Source organism: Elephas maximus, chromosome 16 (genome assembly GCF_024166365.1).
Source record: "Elephas maximus indicus isolate mEleMax1 chromosome 16, mEleMax1 primary haplotype, whole genome shotgun sequence".
Lineage (NCBI taxonomy): Eukaryota > Metazoa > Chordata > Mammalia > Proboscidea > Elephantidae > Elephas > Elephas maximus.
In genome coordinates this window covers 21,071,235-21,083,285 of record NC_064834.1, presented here as the reverse complement: position 1 = coordinate 21,083,285, position 12,051 = coordinate 21,071,235, and the positions used below count along the sequence as shown (strand labels likewise).

At 38.0% G+C, this 12,051-nt stretch overlaps 1 protein-coding gene across 4 annotated transcripts in view; it reads right to left on the bottom strand.

Moving 5' to 3' along the window:
* CTNNA3 (catenin alpha 3) overlaps positions 1–12,051 on the bottom strand; it is a 1,852,175-nt gene that overhangs the window by 875,840 nt on the left and 964,284 nt on the right. The gene's annotated exons all lie outside the window — the stretch shown is intronic.

Here is a 12,051-nt window from a genome sequence, read left to right as displayed (position 1 = left end):
GTAAATCCTAGCACTATGACGTAATGAGATGGATTAGCAGCAGTTATATTGATGAGATCTTTAAGATTAGATAGTGTCTTAACCCAAACTCTTTTGAGACATAAAAGAGAGAAAGGAGCAGAAAGACATAGGGGGCCTCATACCACCAAGACAGCAATGCCAGGAGCAGAGCACATCCTTTGGACCCAGGGTTTCTGCACAGAGAAACTCCTGGTCCAGGGGAAGAATGATGACAAGGACCTTCCTCCAGAGCCAACAGAGAGAGAAAGCCTTCCCCTGGAGATGATGTCCTGAATTTGGACTTCTAGCCTACTAGGCTGTGAGAAAATAAATTTCTCTCTGTTAAAGCTATCCACTTGTGGCATAACAGATTTATAGATTCAATATAATCCCAGTCCTAATCCCAGCAATATATTTTGTAGATATCGATGAACTCATACTAAAATTTATATGGGAAGGCAAAGGAACTAGAATAGCCAAAACAACTTTTAAAAAGAAGAATAAACTTAAAGAAGTCACATCACCTGATTTCAGAAATTCCTATAAATCGACAATGTGGTACTGGTGAAATGACAGACACAAACGTAGATAAATGGAATAGGACCGAGAGACCAGAGGTATACCCACACATCTAGGTCAATTGTTTTTGACAAAGGTACCAATACATATTATAACATAGATGAACCCTGAAAACACTATGCTAAGTGAAAGAATCCAGTCACCACATATGGTAGGTTTCTATTTATATGAAGTGTCCAGAGCAGGCAAATTTATAGAGACAGAAAATAGATTCGATAGAGAAAATGTAGCACTCATTTACAAGCCTGAATCAAAGCACAAAGGTCAAACCCTGTTAGAATTGTCTGTTTATCTTTTGGAACTTTATGAATAATTTCACAAGAAACTTTTTTCTTGCTCTTATGCTGTAGGCATAGTGATCAAAAGAATGCAGAATAAACTCGACTTTGTTTTTCAGTGATAGAAACATTTCTTTAGAAGATTCAACTGCCACAACACTTCCATCTTGCAGAAAGTTCTAAGCCTAATTATCTTCTTATGAAAATAATTTTCTGGGTAAACGCAAAATTCCAGCTTTAACAAGGTTCAACATATACATAACTGATTCTTTAGCAAGTTTCCCCCCTTTTTTCTCCCCACCCCTACCCTAGCATCCTTTGCAAGGAACAGAGAAAATAAGGAAAAACTGCTGATCTTCTATGCGCTCCTGGACTTCTTTGTTGAATTCACCTCTTTGTTGCAGATAACTACTACAGGAAAGAAAGCTGGGAGAACTCTACTTTCCCCAAACCAAGTTCCCTTCTTGTATTTTACCACCCAGCTGCCCTATCTGATTCTCACATGTTCCAGATCGTACCAACACCCCTGATAAAAATCTACCTTGCTGAAACTTGTCTTCCACAACTTAGCCCTAGAGTAGAAATTGGAAAATCAGTGGTCCCTGACAGGATTCAGTTGGAACAAATGGTGGGTTTCGTTTCTGCTTTTATTTTGCTTTTAGCAGATATGGTTGTCTCAAGTGCTAACCAAAAGGTCAGTGGTTCAAACCCACCAGCAGCTCTGTAGGAGAAAAGGCTTGGTGATTTGCTCCTGTAAAGATTACAGCCTGGGATACCCTATGGAACAGCTCCACTCTATGGGTTGCTATGAGTCAGAATTGACTCAACAGCACACAACAACAACCCTTAAAAATCAGCAGGTTTTACATTAAAATCTAGATTTTTTACTACGTTTAAGAATTTGGAATGTCTGACATTAGATCTCTCTTCCTGTACAGCAATAATTGACTGGGATAAAGTTAAAGCCAATCCCTCCATTTCACCACAGGCTCATGTTGCCAACTTCTTTGACTCATTATTTAGTCCCTGCATATATTTTGTTTATAGGCTTAAGGAGCCCTGGTGGCACAGTGGTTAAGAGCTCAGCTGCCAACCAAAAGGTTGGCAGTTCAATCCACCAGATGCTCCTTGGAAACTCTATGGAGCAGTTCTATTCTGTCCTGTAGGGTCATTATGAGTTGGAATCAACTCGACAGCAATGAGTTTGGTTTGGTTTTTTTATAGGCTTAAGGATAAGCTCAAGGAGCCCTGGTGGCTCAATGGTTAAGTGCTCATCTGCTAACTGAAATGTGGACAGTTCGAACCTGTCAGCCACTCCCTGGGAAAAAACACCTGACAATCTGCTCCCATAAAGATTAAGAGTAGGAAATCCTATTAAGTAGCTCTACCCTACCACATTGGTTTGCTATGAGTCATAATCCACTTGATGGCAAACAACAACACTATAGGCTTTGAATTTTTCATGCCTGCCTTAGGGATGAGAGCAGTGGAGGTTCAGTGGTAAAATTCTCACTTTCCATGCACAAGACCCAGGTTTGATTCCCAGACAATACACCTCATGTGCAGCCACACCCATCTGTCAGTGGAGGCCTGTGCGTTGCTATGATGTTGAACAGGTTCAGTGGAGCTCTCAGACTAAGACTAGAAAGAAAGGCCTGGCAATCTACTTCCAAAAATCAGCCAATGAAAATCCTATGGCTCACAATGGTACAATCCCCAACAGATCACAGGGAATACGTAGGACAGGGCAGCATTTAGTTCTGGTGTGTACAAGGTCACCATGAGTCGGGGGCCTACCAAACGGCAGGTAACAAACCACCACCTTAGGGATACTCTGCAGGCACTACTTGGATATAAGTGGGAGGACATGGGTGATGGAGAGAGGTGCCTCTAAATGTGTTTTAGGTTGGAATAATACTAACAAAATACCACTGCTGCTAGGGACTCAATATGCTTTTGTAGACTAAATGAGGATGCTAAATTGTATACACTGTGCTGATATATTCCAAGTTCCAAACGATCAACTTACAAATGGACTACTTGCACTTTCTCATTACAGTATGATGCCTGATTTCACTTATATCTTGGGCTAATCATTAAGCAATAGCTAAGCAGCTACACAAGACTTAGAAGGAATGACTGCATGCAGAAAAAAATTTACAGGTATAAATGTGTGCTTCCAGTTCTCTGTTTGTCTAGTTAAGGAAGGTGAAAAAGATAAGAGAGTTTAAATTTTAAAAAAAATCAGTTTTTGTAGCTCAACCCACTTGTTAGACAGTCTCGTGCCTAAAAGCATTCAGAAATGTTTCTCCTCTCTCCGGAATTAAATACATAAAACTTGGGATCACTTTATACTTTTAGATTTGCTGTGCTACCTTAATTCCTTTTTAACATCTGGCCTCCAGAGAACTGAGTTTGATTCCCTTCTCTGCTGTGTGACCTTAAGTGAGTTGTTTAATTTATCTCAGCCAGGGTTTCCTTATCAGCAAAATGGTAATAAGGTCATTTATCTCAATCATTGTTGTAAGCATTGGTGTAATGAGGTAAAGTGCTTTGCATGATGCTGGTACAGATTACTAAAATTTTATTTATTTTCCTTTTTTTAAAATCCATTTTTCTCTTCCTATTATTAAAAAAAAAAAGGAAAGAATTATTCTTGTCCTATAAAAGCCATAAAACTATCACTCCTCCTGTATTTAGGTTAAGCAGTTTCCTTCATGCAAAGGTATTCAACTATGGGGATCATAACAAATTATGGATTGGATAACATTGTGAAGAATGGGAATTCCAGAACACTTAATTGTGCTCATGAGGAACCTGTACATAGATCAAGTGGCAGTCATTCAAACAGAACAAGGGGATACTGTGTGGTTTAAAGTCAGGAAAGGCGTGCGTCAGCATTGTATCCTTTCACTATACTTACTCAATATGTATGCTGAGCAAAAAATTCCAGAACCTGGACTATGTGAAGAAGAACAAAAGACCGGGGCATCAGGATTTGAGGAAGACTCGTTAATAACCTTTATCATGCAGATGACACAACCGTACTTCCTGAAAGTGAAGTAGGCTTGAAGCACGCACTAATGAAGATCAAAGACCACAGCCTTCAGTGTGGATTACACCTCAACATTAAGAAAACAAAAATCCTCACAACTGGACTAATAAGCAAAAAAAAAAAAAAAATAAGCAACATCATGATAAATGGAGAAAAGTTTGAAGTTGTCAAGGATTTCATTTTACTTGGATCCACAATCAACACCCATGGAAGCAGCAGTCAAGAAATCAAACGATGCACTGCATTGGGCAAATCTGCTGCAAAAGGTCTCTTTTAAGAGTTAAAAAGCAAAAACGACACCTTGAAGACTAAGGTGCACCTGGCCCAAGCCATGCTGTTTTCAATTACCTCATGTTTACGTAAGGGCTGGAAAATGAATAAGGAAGACTGAAGGAGAACTGACACCCTTGAATTGTGGTGTTGGCAAAGAATATTGAATATACCATGGACTGCCAAAACAATGAAAAAATCTCTTTTGGAAGAAGCACAAGCAGAATGCTCCTTAGAAGCAAGGATGGCTAGACTTCGTCTCACATACTTTGGACATGTTATCAGGAGGTATCAGTCCCTGGAGAAGGGTATCATGCTTGGTAAAGAAGAGGGTCAGTGAAAAAGAGTAAAATCCTCAACAAGATGAACTGACACAGTGGCTACAAAAATGGGCTCAAACATAGCAGCGATTGTGAGGATGGCGCAGGACCGAGCAGTGTTTTGTTCTGTACATAGGGTTGCTATGAGTCGGAATTGACTCTATGGCACCTAACAACAACAACAAGCCTCCTTCATCAAGTCACCTACACATACAAAACTAAGAAAAGAACTCTCTCTGGTTTCCAGAATCATATAATGCCAGAAATGGAGAAGATTATTTAAACTCTCAGCTTCTGTTTAGAGTAATGACACTGAATTCTAGATTTAGTGATGTGCTAAAGTCACTCAAGCAGGGGAGTAGACCCCATCTATTTTAAAATGCAAAACACAACAACGGAAATAACTTTTAAACAGTACGGGCTCTGTAGAGATCATTCTTATAGAATACATTGCAGTACTCACTACACATTTTATTTAATTGAGTGGAATAGTGAAATTGATTAAAAGGAATAGGTAAATCCCAATTTGCATTATCAGATATCTAGTGACTGTCTCCAAAACACCCAGCCAGGATTCAACCCAAAATCTGTCTCACTATCTCATATCTACCCAATAAACTATGTCATTCACCATCTTTTAAGATTTTCTATAGCTTAATGGATCCTTACTCAACAAATTTTTATTGTATTGGGTTTGGGTGAGTACCTACTATGTGCCAGGCTAGGGAAATAGAAGTCAAGGCTCTAGACAGTATTCCTAAGGTCCGCCACAGTGTACAGAATATATTAGACATTGAAGAAATATTTGCTGAGTGAATGAATGAATGAAGACACAATTCCTGACCTCAAATTTTTCATCATCTATGTACAGCTGTGTTACCCAATGCAGCAACCACTAAGCCACAGGTGACTATTGACCACTTGAAATGTGCCTAGTCCAGATGAAGTTGGGCTATAAATGCAAAAATATTCACTAGATTTTGAAAACTTTGGTACAAAAGAATGTAAAATATCTTAATATCTTTTGTATAGATTACATCCTTAAATATGTTAGGTATGCTGGGTTAAATAAAAATAATAGTTTTCTTTTTTATTTGGCTATTAGAAATGTTTAAGTTTTATTTATCACTTGCCTTCTATTTCTGTTGGACAGCACTGCTCTAAACCATTAAAATCCAGGACACTTGCTTTTCTGGTCCACTTTCATTATTGAAACTAGTTTTCTTCTCTCTCATTAGTGTGTAATAGGTGAGGCTTAAATGCAGCCCTTTTAAAATTCCACCCCATATTTGTGAGCTTTGAATCAGTCATTGAGGCTTAGAAACGTTTATATCCAGATGCAAAATAGGCCATATGCAGATTCTCCTAAAAGATGACTTCCGTTTAGACTACCTCCAGGTTAGAAGCTACAGCAGCTCTCTAGGTTCATTACTGGATCAAGTTCTATAAGCCTAAGTCTAAACTCTTCACCTTGGTAATCAAATGTGCAAGGGCATGGGTCAACTACCTCTATCCTACCGCAGGCCCCTGCCAAATTGGCTATCTAGATTTCATTTCTGTGGTATTCCTGGAACACAGGAATGGACTCTATGTCTTTCTTAATGCTGTTTTCTACATGTGGAGATTTATTTTTTTAAATCCAACTCCTTCCTAGTCTCTCTTTCCAAGCTATTGTAATCCCTCCTCTGAATTCCAAAATACTAACATTCCATTTCAAAATTTCTACCTTTGATTATGGAAAAAGTCTTTAACTTCTCTGTAACTGAACCACTACCTTCCCTTGTGTTCCAAAGACCGAAAAGAGAAAATTTATAAAGAAACTTCTAAAACATGGCAAGAAACTCATTCTACATTCAGGTTAGACTTTTACAGGTCGTGGTCAACCATGTCTTTTTAGCTGCAAGAGAATTAAGATGCCGAGGAGTGGGCAGTCACACTTGTGTACTATTTTCTACATAAGCAAAATCATGCCTGACCTTCCCATCAAAAGAGGTGTGCTGCCAAGATGCTCACAGAGAACGGTTATTGGTTTGTGTACAAATGTAAGTATGAGTTTGTTCTTTTTATTTTTTTTCTTGTTTATGGTGAGAAGGAGGAAGAATGGAATGGGACTTCAAAAGCTTTATTTATTTATAAGAGAACATATCCTTATTTGAAAACAGATGATCAATTAAAGCAATGTGTGACACTTGAACAGCATTCTGTCAACAAGCAAAGATAATAGCAGAGCTGATAACAATCTGCACTCCTTTAGAGCTGCAAGAGTCCCCTCTGAAGCATTCCCTCTTGGCACTGGGACTTTGCTAAATCTGGCTTGCCATTTTGTGAGTGGGAACAATCAGCTTTGCAGGTTGGAGGGAAGTATTATAATTAAATGTCCACCCACTTTTTCCTTTTTGATGAAAGGCTCCCATGAAACTTGCTAAAATAGGGTGCATCAAGACAGATGAATTTTTGATGAGTAAGTCAAAGCAAAGCACTGACGAGACTGGCTTCTCGCACAGAGAAACTTCTCTAATTCACAGATTTTTTTTTTTTTTTAATCAGATTTACATCATTAAACCCATTGGCATCTAATCAATTCTGAGACATAGTGACTCTGTAGGTCGGAGTAGAACTGCCCCATAGGGTTTCCAAAGAACAGCTGGTTGATTCAAACTGATGACCTTTTGGTTAACAACCAAGCTCTTAACCACTGCATCACCAAGCCTCCTTTATATCGTAAGCACTGTAATGTTTAATGACAATTGGTATTTTGAAATCTGTGGGGTAAATCAGAGATTTTACTGTTTTAAAAGTTGGTAGTGATTGTAGTATTCAGCTGACTTGCTAAGAACAAACTGTAATATGATTCATAAATAATAGTGGAATTTTCTGAGAAACAGGCATTATAGTAAAAGTCATTATAATAAAAATATGATTTATTGGATTTAATGCCATTCTTCTGAATAATAGTTATATCATCATGTAAACTTACAAAGGGTGTCTCAGAAGTAGACAAAGTGCACTAAAGATGTTATTGAAAAGTCAAAAACTCCTTCTGAAGAAGATTTGAAGCTGGGTTTACAGTGTCAGCTTTGGTTAATTAAGAAGAATGGCATTTACTATTGTCAAGGTGAAAAATTATTTTAAGGTACCCATGGAAATCCATGTAGAGATGTACTCCGTAAATGATTGGATGCAAGCCTATATCTCAAGTCCAGTTTCTGGAATCCACAGAGTGAACTTTTTAGAGAAAAAGAGTACTGAGTTGGTATCATGAATGTGTTTCTTCATTCAAAACAGATTTATTGAGCATTAGATGTATATAGCCTTTGCTAGTGTTTTAGTGTAGGAGGCTCAAAGCAATAAAAGATTAAAATCTGTATTCTCTAAAGTGACTGAATATTTTTATGTTTAAGATAAAACTTATATTTTTAGCTTCCTAGCTAATATTATTGGTGGAAGCCAGTAGAGTCAGTGGTGCCCTAGGTCACCATCAGGGTGAGAGCAAAGTACTGGGGAGTAGAATCCAATGAACACATTTATCATTACTTGCTAATCACTGTGCTAAGATGGGTTTTAAAATGCCAACCCCTTGACTCATTCTCTTTCCCATCAAGGTTCAGTGGATCTAAAAACACAGAATAACTTGGATGCTCAAAGTAGGAGAAGCTTAATAGCTACCTAGTTTAATATAACTAAAATAAAATTATCCATAAGGATCTAGATTCTTCAGGTATTGGCACTACCCAGGGTTCTATAACCATTCTTTGACTCATGATCATTTTATACCAAACTACATTAAAATACAGCAGGACACCTCAGACATGACTTTACCAGAGAATGAGTGTGTTCAGGAGCAATTTATTGGCCATTCTGCTTCTTATCTCCATTTTTTTTTTAATCTCCAACCCTCCTAAGTCTTTTGTTTTCTAATTATTATATCTAGAATATCTCAGCACCTTGTTTTTTGATTTGTGTTCATTTCTACTTTTCACTTTTTTTTTTTTTTTTTTTAAGTTACAAGTTAACCATTATTTAAAGAGTTCCTTTAACAGCCTGGAGTTTTTCTTCAATGATCTGATAAGATTTCTTTAAAAATGGACTTTGTGTTTCCATTTAAGTCTTACTTCAACAAGTTCACTGATTTTTAGATTTCTTTGACATAGTTGAGACATCAAAACCTAGATGTACTGAAAATAGCTTTTTCTTGAAGTCATTTGGAGACTAATCCTTTCTGCTCTGCTATGTCAAGTTACCCAGTTTGGAATAAGATAGGTGTATGTGCATATCTCTGTGTGTTGGGGACAGGAGGGTAAACAATCGTACACAGGGAACTCACAATGTCCTCTGAAAGCTGATATATTTAAGATCTATTTCCCAGGACCCTGTCACAGACACTTCTATCCCAATGTTTGTAGTAAATTAATGATGATTTCCTCTGTTGCTCTGGTTAGGCAGCTCCTTTCAAAAAAATAATTTTCCTGAGATAGGCGCAGTGCCCATTTTCCCCCCTCTTGATTTCTATATTGAAAAACAACCTAGTATGCAAGCACTTGAAAACTATTTTCATTTTCTCCTGTGTCCATTTCTCTTAGGAAACTCAAAGTCTCTCCAATGAAAAAATATTTGTTGGATCATAGGATTTTAGAAATGAGTAATGACCTTAGGCATTATCTTGTGTAGCTCTTTTATTTTATAGATAAAGCAAATGAAGCCCTAAAAAGAGAACTATGGTAGGTTAAAGATGGCCATAAACACTCTGCTACTCCTTCCACTGAGAGGTGGAGTCTAAACCTACCCACACCCCTATGTCTGGCTGAGCTCTGTGATTGCTTTGACTGATAGAATATGTTGGAAGTGGAGCTCTGCCAACTTCTAGGCCAAGGGCTTAAGAGAATGGTAGCGTCTATGTCTGTCTCTTCTTTGCTCTTGAGACCACCAGTCTCAGAACCCAGCGACTATGCTATAAGAAGCCTAAGCTATGCAGATAAACCATGTATAGGCATTCAGATTGACAGCCATAGCTGACAACTAATTTGTACTTCCAGTAGTATGAATGAGTCATATACTATGTCCAGCCCAGGCAACCTTTTGGAGAGCTCCAACTTTAGCCCATATTTGACAGCAGTAACACAAGACTCTGAGTAAGAATTGCCTAGCTCTGCCCAGACAACCTATAGAAAAGTGAAAGATAATAATAAATGGTTGTTTTAAGCCACTAACTTTGGGGATCTGTTACACAGTAAAAGCTACTGGAATAGAAGAGTGAGTTGAACCAAAGTTCAAATTAATATCAGAGAATTAGAACTCACTGAGAACTTCTGTCTCCAAGGTTAGCATAATAATCTCATTACATTGTGTTAGGGTAACATGAAGAGTTAAAAAGGCCCCTTCTCAACCACTAACCAAACCAAAAACCCATTGCCATCAAGTCAATTCTGACTCATAGCAATCCTATAGGACAGAGTAGAACTGCCGCATAGGGTTTCCAAGGAGCAACTGGGAGATTTCAACTGCCAACCTTTTGGTTAGCAGCTGAGCTCTTAACCAGTGCACCACCTAATTCCAAACTAAAGTCTTTCAGTGTTCACATAGAATAAAGACGTTTCAAAATCCTTAAACATTTAAAACAAATTCCCAGACCTGCATAGTAAACCATAATTTGGTGATAAATTAAGATAGCATTTCCCAATGATTCCCTGAAGGCAGTACCTTAGTAAAAAAGTATCACAAAAGAAAAAGTTCCTAGAATTAAAAAAAAAAAAAAATTGTGGGAAACCCTGCTTTAAATTAATTAAAGAGGTCCCTTTCCTTCAAAATTTTTTACAAATGTGGATCTCCAAGAGGAACTCTGGATAGAAATGTTTCCCAAAATTATTTGACCAAGGACTCCTTTCTCACTGAGCACCTCATGAGATTTACTGTCCATAAAAACACTAACCTGAGAGATGAGAACAGGGATGTAATTTTATTAGCAGAAACAAACTTTTACTTTTAGAATATTTCACCAAAAACTTGTTTTCATAACTTAATATGCCTTAAGTTTAGAGAACACATTTTTAGACAAAATCCTTATGACCAGAGGGCTGCATTAGTTAGGTGCCTTTTTATGACCTACTTTCTCCCTTTGCCTTTCCCTCGTATTTTTAACATTCTCTTCTGGGAATAGTTGGTATTTGAAGAATGAATACATTGCAGAATAAATAAAACTAGATAAGTAAAAAAATAATTGAACTAATTGATTAAAAATTGTAAACCTGGAATTCATCTCAGACGCTAAGTAGCCTGGTTTAGGTTTTGTACCTTATTTCCATACTAGATCAATGAGAATTTTATCCCTTGCTCTGTCTCCATTCAATAGTTCTTAAGAAGCGCAAAAGAAATTTTAAAGTTGGGGATGGGGCAGTTTTACACCTGAAATGGGTCTTCTGAGTAATCGTCTATTCAGTCACCCTTTGCATTTTCTAAATATCAAGACTGGGATCCAGAGAGAAAGCTTATAGTGCAAACGCCAGCTACACTTGAAGCCTTCTTCCCAGTAAATCCATATTAAAGATGTTTTGAAAGTCCTCTTCTTTCCTACGTGTTACGTTAGACACTATGGTTTTAATTCAGGTAGTGATTATTTCTCACAAGTACTACAAGCTATTTTGGCCACAGAACATATATCTTACCAGATTCATGGCCAATATGGGCAGGTGTGGCAGTCAAACCATTTAATAACTAGTTATGGTACGGGCACTAGGAAACCCTGGTGGTGTAGTGGTTAAGTGCTGCAGCTGCTAAACCAAAGGGTCAGCAGTTTGAATCCGCCAGGCGCTCCTTGAAAACTCTACGGGGCAGTTTTAGTCTCTTGTATAGTGTCACTATGAGTCGGAATCGACTCGATGGCACTGGGTTTTTTTGGGTTTATGGTACAGGCACTGACACTAGAATAGACACCAGCCATAAAGAACTAGTACAGCCAATACCAATGGGTGCCAGCTGAATATCAACTCTGATATACAGATGTGATAAATCACATTTCACTCTTCCTTGTCACTGGTTCTTGGCCTTGTGAGTGCTGTCACTTTACTTACGTTACTAAAGGAGAAAAAGTTCTTCCATTCAGGGTCTTATACTGTGGCTGCCTTCTTCTGCCCAGAATGCAATAGGCTCCATTATCTGTCCTCTGAGAATCTCCGAGCACGTCATAGTTCCTTCAGCATTATGCTACCCTGCTCTCAATGGTTAAGAATTCAGCTGCTAACCAAAACATCGGCAATTCAAATCCACCAGCCACTCCTTGGAAACCCTATAGGGCAGTTCTACTCTGTCCTAAAGGGTCACTATGAGTCAAAATCTACTAGATGGCAATGGGCTTTTTTTGTTTGTCTGTTTTCCCTTGTCTCCAGTTTCCAATGAGAAAGACATTACAAGTTTACCATCTCTTCTTGCTCCTATTTAGACATGAGCCAGCCCATTACCCCTAGTTAATTATTTATGAATCTCTCTCCTCCTTTATATCTTACACTTTTGTTCCACAGTTATGAACACAGTTGAATATTATTTGAAAAGATGAAGG